The 10079-nt window shown below is 30.5% G+C and overlaps 1 long non-coding RNA gene across 1 annotated transcript; it reads left to right on the top strand.

The window, feature by feature from the left end:
- Positions 1 to 3053: 3053 nt before the first annotated feature.
- LOC138900954 (uncharacterized) lies at positions 3054 to 9263 on the top strand. Its single transcript, XR_011412345.1, has 3 exons — positions 3054 to 3206; positions 3708 to 3790; positions 9029 to 9263. It is a non-coding gene; the product is annotated as an uncharacterized lncRNA (long non-coding RNA).
- Positions 9264 to 10079: the final 816 nt, after the last annotated feature.

Genomic DNA, 10079 nt, shown 5'->3' with positions numbered 1-10079 from the left:
CTCCTAGCCGCTTCTGCGATGGCTAGTGCACACATGCGGCTTCGCACCTGCGATGAAAACCTTTGCATGTGCAATTGCACCAGACCTGGTGCTTCAGCAGTCTCTCAAACTCCAAATTCAATTCGATAATTGTTAGAACTCTACTGCAGGCCCAGGGATCTCAACCAAATATACCAACCAATCCTAAAATACGATACGAACTTAGTCGAGCCTTCAAATCACATCAAACATCGCTAAAACCACGAATTGTGCCTCGATTCAAGTCTAATGCGCTTTTGAACTTTAAACTTCTACATTCGATACCGAAACCTATCAAAATCATATCCGATTGACCTCAAATTTTGCACATAAGTCACAAATGACACCACGGACTTACTCTAACTCCCGGAACCCCAATCCGAGTCAGGTAACAACAAAGTCCACTCTCGGTCAAACTTCTAAATTTTTAACTTTCGTCATTTCAATCCTAATTCAACTACTGACCTCCAATGCACAGTCTGGACACACTCCTAAGTCCAAAATCACCCAATAGAGCTAACAGAACCATCCATTCCGAAGTCGTTTACACATAAGTCAACATCCGGTCAACCTTTTCAACTTAAGCTTTCAACCCTTGAGACTAAGTGTCTCATCTCATTTCGAAACTTCTTCGGACCCCAACCAACTGCCTCGGCAAGTCACATAACAACAATTAAGCAGGGAATGAACAGTAAATGAAGGAACATGGCTACAACTTTCAAAATGACCGGGCGGATCGTTACAGGTCACAACAATGAAGTGTCCATAATTTATCAAGGCAATCACAATCAGATTAAAAAGGAATTTAAAATTTACGGCGATTGACAAATATAAGTAACAAATTACATCTACTTCTTTGGAACTAATGAACTTAAAATTGATTTCCTTTTTGTAAGAATTACCTTTATTGTTGATATCATCTTCGTTTTGAAGGTTATTGTCATTGGTATGACCTATAATTTGATCTAGTAGGAGGTTGATTAGGGCTTACTCCGTGAATAGAGATAAAAAATTCTGGCAAGAGAAATAAGAAATTTATAGAATAATCCCAAAATATTATTCTAATTTCAGCACAAATCGATGATTTACTATAAAAGAGAAATAGGGAATTTTTCAGACAAAAATCACCTTTTTATCTGTTATACAAATCTGAAATATTGATTGAGCCAATCTATATAAAATAAAAGGAAAAGACAGAAATTGCGTAAACATAAATACCCACATCACAGAAGAAGAAAAATAAGAAGAAGAAATAGAAGGCGAAGCATCCACTGTATATTCATATACTCATTATCAATTGGTTTACAGCGTATATATAATTTTTCATACATTGTATAAATAGTTTATACACTTATTATACACAAATACATTCGGCAAACACTAAGGATACACTGCAAAACGTAGAAAACAATGTATATAGAACTTCACACAAATCTGATTATCGCACACCGGGTGGAAAGCAAAAAAAAAAAAAAAAAAAGGGCCAATTATTCTTTCTCTCACCCTAATCGTTTAAATTAAAAATAATTGACGGATATATAATATTTATATATGTATAATCCATGTAGAATATGTGCATAACCATATAAAATCCGTGAATAATGGCACTATCTAAAGCCAAGAAAACCATATCTTTTTTCCTAAATACTTTTGTCTTTTCCACCTATTTCTTTCATTTATGTGCTATATTAAGAAATCCAAAATACATGATTCTTCATTAAACATCATAATTTCATATCAGTACAATCATTAATATGCGATATTAAAACCCCCAAGGTGCATGACTATTCATTAAACATTACAATTATTTCATATCAGTTACAAATCTTTTCACCTCCCCTAACTTCTCCTATTCTCATCTATAAATTCATCTTTATTTGTGTCAATTTTTCAGTTCATGTGCTGAAAAAAATATAAGTTTGTCTTCTAATTTCATATTTCTTTTCACTCTCATTTTTTCATATTCTTTTTTTTTTCTTGCTGTCTTTTGTTTTTGGCTATGTTATTTTTATTTCTTCTTTAATGATTCTTATGTGAAAATGTTTTCAGCTTGAAGCTTCATCTCTTGTGGATTTTCTTCCTCCATTTTTTATGTTTGCAATGAATTTATGCATAGGAGAAACGTTAAAAAAGAAATGGGTGGAATTTTCGGGGATTTTCGCAAATTTTGAATAATTTAATGATTTTGAGGATGAAAGAAAATTCTTTTAAGGTAGAAGGGTGGCTGGTAACGGAAGTCAAAACAAAGGGAAAAAGATAAGCTACATGCAATTTTGATTAGTGAATTTGGGGGCAATGAATCCAGTTTTGTGCTTTTAAAAAAAATAAAATTCATTCTATATAACTAATACTACTTGTTTACACAAATCAAGTGTAGAAAGTAAAAAACTATGTTTCTAAATTTAGGAATCTTTAAACAAATTATAGCATGTCGTATTTATTATTTACTTTTTATAGTCAGTATATAAAAATTATACACTTATTATATATGATTATGTACATAAAGTAACTATTTGGATTAATTTTACTTAAATAATTTATGCACATACACATAAAGATTGATCAAAATTATTGATATTTTGTTTACATGCTTTTTTTCCCAAAACAATTAAAAAACGTTTCACCTACATTAATTAATATTTTATAATTTGGAGATTAAAGGGAATATTAAAAAAATTTATTTTAAAGATATTTTAATGTTTCTCTATTATAAAAGACCGGTCAGTAAATTCAACATTTTTTACTGCCATGCAAAGAGCCGACAAATTAACTAGTTAAGTAATGAATAATTTCCTTAGATAATCACCAAACTTACAAAAATATCCTATCAAAGTCACTTTTGTTTCTTTTAAAACAAAAAAAGTCACCCAACTATTGTCTTTTGACGCACAAAATAAATAATGTATTACATATGCCATTTCATATTAAAACCCCTTATTTATTAATAATAGAATACATTTAACCAGTGACTTTTTTCCCCATCTAAGCCACTCATTTTTATTGGGTAGATTAGACGGGGAACAAATTCATTGGTTAAATGAGTTTTATTATATAACATGTCAATATGTGGTATTTATGTCTGCTATTCTAAAAGACATAAAAATAACTTTTTTCATAAGTTGAGTACCATCCAAGGAATTTACTCTCCACCGTTGTTATCTCTATTCTCCAAGTTCAGTTCTGAACAGGTGAGTTTTCTTTTTGTTTTTCTTCTTAATTTTATTGTTCTGTGCTTTTGTTTTGTTATTAATTTTATTATTTTGTTATGGATCCAAAAAGATGTGGGAATTTTATTTTATGGGATTAATTTATCCCATCTATTGTGTTTGCTGAAGAATTATATAATTTTGTATATACAAATTTTTGAAATATGAATTTTTGTATGTGTGATGAAAATAGTGAATTTGAAGCTTTCTGATTTTTTAAAGCTAGAATTATATGTTAAGAATAAAAATTAAAGCATGCCATTTTGCTATATTGTAATCCAGTATTAAAAATAAAGTGTACGATAATATCTCGAGATAATCTAATCTAAGGATTTTATTGTGTTTCGAATTTCAGACATATTTTAGTTATTTCATTTTAGATACTTAGTTTTTGGATTAACTCCATTCATGAATTATGTGTCCATGTAGTTTCGTTACCTCTAAGATTTCTTTTTGGTTATTTTCCTGTTTATTTCATTACAGAAAGTTAGGAAGAATAATGGATGACACAAATAGCAGACGCGAAGATAGTATGGAGGTAACCTGAGTCGGTATAACCAAAAAAGGTAAAATTTAAGTCATCATCAAAAGTTTGAAAATACTTCACAAAATTGTAGTATATCTATTTTAGTTTTATGTACTCTTGACTTCTTTTGCGTTAAAATTAAAGAGTATCAGACCAGTTAAACTTTTATATGTCATTCATTATACAATTTTGAAACTTTAACTATTTCTACACAAACCACAATTTCCCCCCTTTTTGTTGTTGCTTTAATTAGATTTAGATGCATTTACTTTTGAAGATTTGGTTATTAGAGATGGTAATTTGATGCTAATATATCCAGAGGCGGATTTAGGTTATAAGTATATATTTATGGTGCACATGAATCCATGATCTTTCTATCAAACTAGGTATTTTACGTCAATATTTTATAAAATTGATCTAATATTATATGTTGGCCACATGTTATGAAAAGATTGAATAATGCACTTGGTTGAATGATGAGTTATTTATCCCAGGGAATATAAATCAATTCCTAATTGGTACTTCCTCCGTTTCAAATTAGATGAAGTACTTTCCTTTTTAGTCTGTTCCAAAATAAATGACACACTTCTAAATTTGGAAATAATTCAACTTTAAACTCTTCATTTTACCCATTTTACTCTTAGGGTGTGTTTGGTATGAAGGAAAACATTTTCCGAAAAATATTTTTCAATTTTCTCATGTTTGGTTGGTTTAAATATTTTGTAAAACATTTTCCTTATGAACTCATTTTCCTCCAATTGGGGAAAAATATTTTATTTATTAAGAGAAAAGAAAAATATTTTCCAAAACTCCTTCTCAACCTTCCCTACCCTATTCCCCACCCTCACCAACTCACCCCACACCCCCACATTCACCCACCCTCTCTCCAAAAAGATTTTTTTTTTTTTTCAAATTTCAATTTTTTTTTCCGTCACCACCCACCCTGCTACCCCCTCCCCCGCGCGCAAAAATATTATTTTTTTTACTTTTTTTTTTTTTATAATTTCAAATTTTTGTTTTTTCGTTTTTCTGCATCATCCACCCCACCCCGCACAAAAAAAATTGTAATTTTCAAATTTCTATTTTTTCGTTTTTCTGCACCACCCACCCCCACCCCCCCCCCCCTCGGGAATAAAAATATTTTTTTAATATATTTTCAGTTTTAGTTTTTTCATCTTTCGGTTTAGAAGTTCGTAATTTTACAAGTTCCAAAGTTATGAATTCAGAGGTTTATGTGTTTGGAAGTTTACGAGTTCGAAAGTGTAGCGGTTCGGAAGTTTATGAAATTTGTGGGTTTGGAAGGTTGTTGGTTTGAAAGTTTATGGCTTCATGTGTATTGTATCTAAATTATTTATGAATACTCTTGAAAAGTTATTTTTCTTAATTTGCATAACAAACACCGGAAAATGAGTAAGATTACTACTTGTTTTCCAAGAAAATATTTTTCACGAAAAATATTTTCCGTTATACCAAACACACCCTTAATAAGAAGCTTTTATAACCACACAAATGTCATGGTCCCACAAAACTTTTAAGATCACAAGTTTTAAAAGTTTTTTTTCTTCTTAAACCACGTGCCTGTCAAACTACCTCATCTAAATTGGTATGCAGAGAGTATTCTTTTCTCCTTTTTTTAGTAGTGCACCCATAGTTTACAAATCTTAAATCCGCCTCTGTCTTAAGTCTAACGTAAGTAAAAATATGACTCAACTGCAAAAAGAAAGAGGAATTATTTTTTATTTAAACACCATTAGGCTTCTGTTGGTATTATCCAAAATTTGAATTGAAGATTATTATACATTCATAAACTTTAATACATCACGCCTATTATTCTTATTTGAAGAAAACAATTTTCTATATTTAAATATAATTAAGAATCTTTGACCAGTAAAAGTCGATGATTTTGCAAAATTTGTTATTAAGAGCACATAGAGGTAAATGAAAGTTTACTCAACACAATTAGCACTCCTGTTGCAGATTTACAATCCATTACAAATTAGGAAAATAGATGTGGAACTTCACAAAAATTGGCAAAGCTCAAGATGGAATTGAAAGGGCAGAATACAATAGGTGTAGTTACAATTTTTAAAAATTTGGTTCAACTCCCAAAGGTAAAAGCTCTCAAATATAGATTTGCATCATCATAAAATGGTACATCCATTGCTTAAATATCATGATATGGGTTAAATATTCATTAATCAAGAAGGTAAAATATTGTCCACAAAAATAAATCAATGAACAGAGTGTGAAAGCTTGCTGAAGCTATAATTGAATATAATTTATTGTACTCTATTGTTGAATATGATGAAATTAGGAATTGGGTAAATTATATAAATCCAAATGTTGTGATGCATTCTAGAAACATAGAAGTTGTCGATATAAGAAAAGTGTATATTAGAGAGAAGGAAAAATTAAAATACAACTTGGCTAAATTTATTAATAGAGTATGTTTGACTTTTGATTGTTGGATTTGTTTAACGCTTTGAATTGTAAAATTCTTAATTTTTGTCTTATGTATCATCCTTATATTAGAGTTTACACACTTTACCTCATCTTTGTAGATTTACAATGTAATGCACCACTAATTAATTAGGAAAATGAATGTGCACTACCTTTTTTTTCCTTTAACAATCATTATTTGATTTATAGTACATAGGTTTTAAATTTCTTCATATATGTATATAAAGTCTTTACATCTATATTTCATCTAAGAAACAAGTAGCTAGCAATTACGGTTTCATCGTAGATCACTCAATCAAATCTCTCTCGTCATGTCTCTATAACAATGGTGAGTAAATTGAACCATACAATTAGTAACATTTATTGTTGGAGAATCGAGCATAAAAATGATATTTAACAGTGACGAAAATTTGCCCAAGGACAAAAATTTATTACAATATCGAATCTGAAAATTGTTCCTTAATTACTACGCCACAAATGGTGATTTTTAGAGGTTTTATAGTCATACTCATTTCAGCTACCATATCATCAAAAAGTTATGTTTTGACATAGAAGAAAAAGACACATGGTCCTACAAAACAGATGGAATGTACATGTTTACATGGTCTACTAATGTGTGAACTAGACATGACGTGAGACATCGAGCTTAAGGCATTGTTGGTCTTCCAAAAAATGGAAAACCAATAAGAATCCCAATTGTTGTAGACATAATACATCATATTTGTCAAATAATTTTGATTCCTTACCAAGATTATAATGAGGAAGTAGCACGAAGTATTATTCCACAACAATTGGGATTCTAATCGGTTTTCATCTTTTTGGAGGGATAGTGATGTCTTAAGCTCGATATCTTGTATCATGTTTAGTTGATAGATGAGAGAAACATGTAAACATATAAGCATTTCCTTTATGTCAAAACATAATTTTTTGACATGTGGTAACTGAAATGAACGGGACTATAAAACCTCTAACGACCATCATCTCTGACATAGTAATTAAGGTGCAATTTTCAGATTCTACATATGATGAAATATTTGTCATTGGGCAAATTTTTGTAGTTGTGGAGGATATTTTTTTTATACTCGATTGTCCAACGATAAAGGTTACTAATCGTGTGTGTTCAATTCTCTCGCCATTGTTACAGACATAACGACATGGATTTGACTAAGTGATTTATGAGGAGAAAAAGCAAAGGTTGAAACTATGATTGCTAGTCACTTGGTTCTTAGATGAAATAGAGATGTGAAAGACTCTATATACAGGGATAAAAATATTTAAAATCTGTACACTGTAAATCAAATTACAATTGTTAAGGAAAAAAGAAGAAGTGTGATCATTTCCTATTTAGTGGTGCATTATATTATAAATCTGCAAAGATGAGATAAAGATTTTAAGTAAACTCTAGCATTCGGAGGACACATAAAACAAAATTTAGAATTTTACAATTCAACCTCTAATTTTCCTCAAGAAATTGAGTAGTTAAACAAGTATATTAGAAGTAGATGATGTCCAGCAATCAGAATAAGTACTCTATTAGGAATTTTAACTAAGTTTTGTTTCAATTTCTCCTTCACTCAAATATAGACCCTTCTTACATCTGCAATTTCTGTGTTCCTAGAAGGTATCACAACATCTAGACTTGTATAATTCATAATCTCTAATTATGTTATATTCAACAAAAGAGTTGGCAGATTTATACTTAATGATAGCTTCAACAACTTTTCCACGTTGTGCTCATTCATCTATTTTTCTAGTATGTATTTTACTTTCTTAATTGATGAACATATGGCTTACATCATGATATTCGAGCAATAGACATATCTTTTTATGACTATGCAAATGTGATATTCCAGAGTTTTTAACTATGGGAGTTGAGCTAACCTTAAAACTTGTATTTTACACCCAATACATTCTACCATTTCAATTTCACCATCGTGGAGGTTGTTGTTTTGGTGTTCTACCCCGCACAAAAAAGGTTTTTTTCTTTACTTTTTTTTTAATATAATTTTTAAATTTCTGTTTTTTAATTTTTTTTGCACCACCCACCCCCTCACCAAAGGAAAAAATTGTGATTTGTGTAGAAATAATCAAATTTTCAAGATTTTACTCTAAATGACATCAGATAAATTTGATTGATCTTATACTCTTTAATTTTAACGTAAAAGAAGTCAAGAAAGCATAAAACTAAAATATGACACTACAATAAAATAAACTTTCAGTGACAACTTCGTTTCGACAAAAGCGGCCACTACTAAGGGTGTGTTTGATATGAGGAAAAATATTTTTCGATTTTCCCGTGTTTGGTTGGCTTAAATATTTTGGAAAACATTTTCCTTACGAACTCATTTTAGTCCAATTGGAGAAAAATATTTTCCTTATCAAGAGAAGGGAAAATATTTTCCAAAACTCCTTCTCAACCTTCCCCACACTCACCAATCCACCCCACATCCACCCACCCAACCCCACCCCACCCTCTCTATCCAAAAAGGGTTTTTTTTTCTTTTAAATTTCAGTTTTTTTTTCGTCACCACCCACCCCTGCTAACCCCATAAAAAAATATATTTTTTACTTATTTTTTTGTAATTTTAAATTTCTGTTTTTTCGTTTTTCTGCACCACCCACCCCACCAAACCCCACTCCCACTGCCCCACCCCGCACAATTTTTTTTTTAAAAATTACTCTTTTTTTTGTAATTTTAAATTTCTGTTTTTTCGTTTTTCTGCACCACCCACCCCACTGCACCCCCACCCCGCACAAAAACGAAAAAAATATTTTTTATATAATTTCAAATTTAATTTTTTCATCTTTTGGTTTACAGGTTCGAAATTTTACAAGTTTCAAAGTTATGAGTTCGAAGGTTTTTGTGTTTTAAAGTTTACGAGTTTAGAAATTATAAAGTTTACGGGTTAGAAAGTTCGCAGTTTCGAAAGTTTAGCTGTTCGGAAGTTTATGAAATTTGTGGGTACGGAAGGTTGCTGGTTCGAAAGTTTATGGGTTCATGTTTATTGTATCTAAATTATTTACGAATACTCTTAAGAAGTTATTTTCCTTAATTTGCATACCAAACATCGAAAAATAAATAAGATTACTATTTATTTTTCAAGAAAATATTTTCCACGGAAAATATTTTCCGTTATACCCAACACACCCTAAGGTCTAAGGCTTTTACATGTCGCTATGTACAATTTGGAGTTCTTTGCATTTTACACCTCTGATATAATGTATGAAATATTTTTTGATTTGCACATTATTCTCCTTTTTAATAATTTACCCCCTAATCATAAAAAGATATAAAGGGGTGCAAATCAAAAAGTGTACATACATTAAGGGTGCAAAATGCAAAGAACCCGACTATTTTCTATGGATACTGCATGTTCAAAATGTGTCTATTGAACCCAGCGGCGAATTAAGAATTTTCAAGTTGTTGGTGCTCAATAATTTTTAATCTGAAAATTGCTACTAAGATTGGGTGCTCATTTAATGTGTTTATATGAATTACTAGTTTTTTATATATAAATAATAGTGTTTGGCTCTAAATATAATGGGTTCTCATTCGCCCATAACCCATAGAATAGATCTGCCACTGATTGAACCCTTTACTAAGAAGTAATAAATAAATAGAGAGTGTGTAATTCACCTTAACAGCTCCTCCACCATTCTTAACAAATATTTATAACATTGAATAATTAATATTGGAAGTGAATTGATGACATTGGATAAATCAGTATTGAGAGTGGATTTCATCTCTAGGAAAATCAGGATGAGAATGAAGGAAGAGATGTGGTGGCAGCAGAGGAGATGGAAAAAGAAAAAAGAAACAATTTAGTAGGGAAAAAAAATCATATTTTTATATTTTAGTTATTCACAAC

This window comes from Nicotiana tomentosiformis, chromosome 11 (assembly GCF_000390325.3).
Source record: "Nicotiana tomentosiformis chromosome 11, ASM39032v3, whole genome shotgun sequence".
In the NCBI taxonomy this organism is placed as follows: Eukaryota; Viridiplantae; Streptophyta; class Magnoliopsida; order Solanales; family Solanaceae; genus Nicotiana; species Nicotiana tomentosiformis.
Note: the sequence above shows the minus strand (reverse complement) of the source record. Positions and strands in the feature narration are given on the sequence as shown.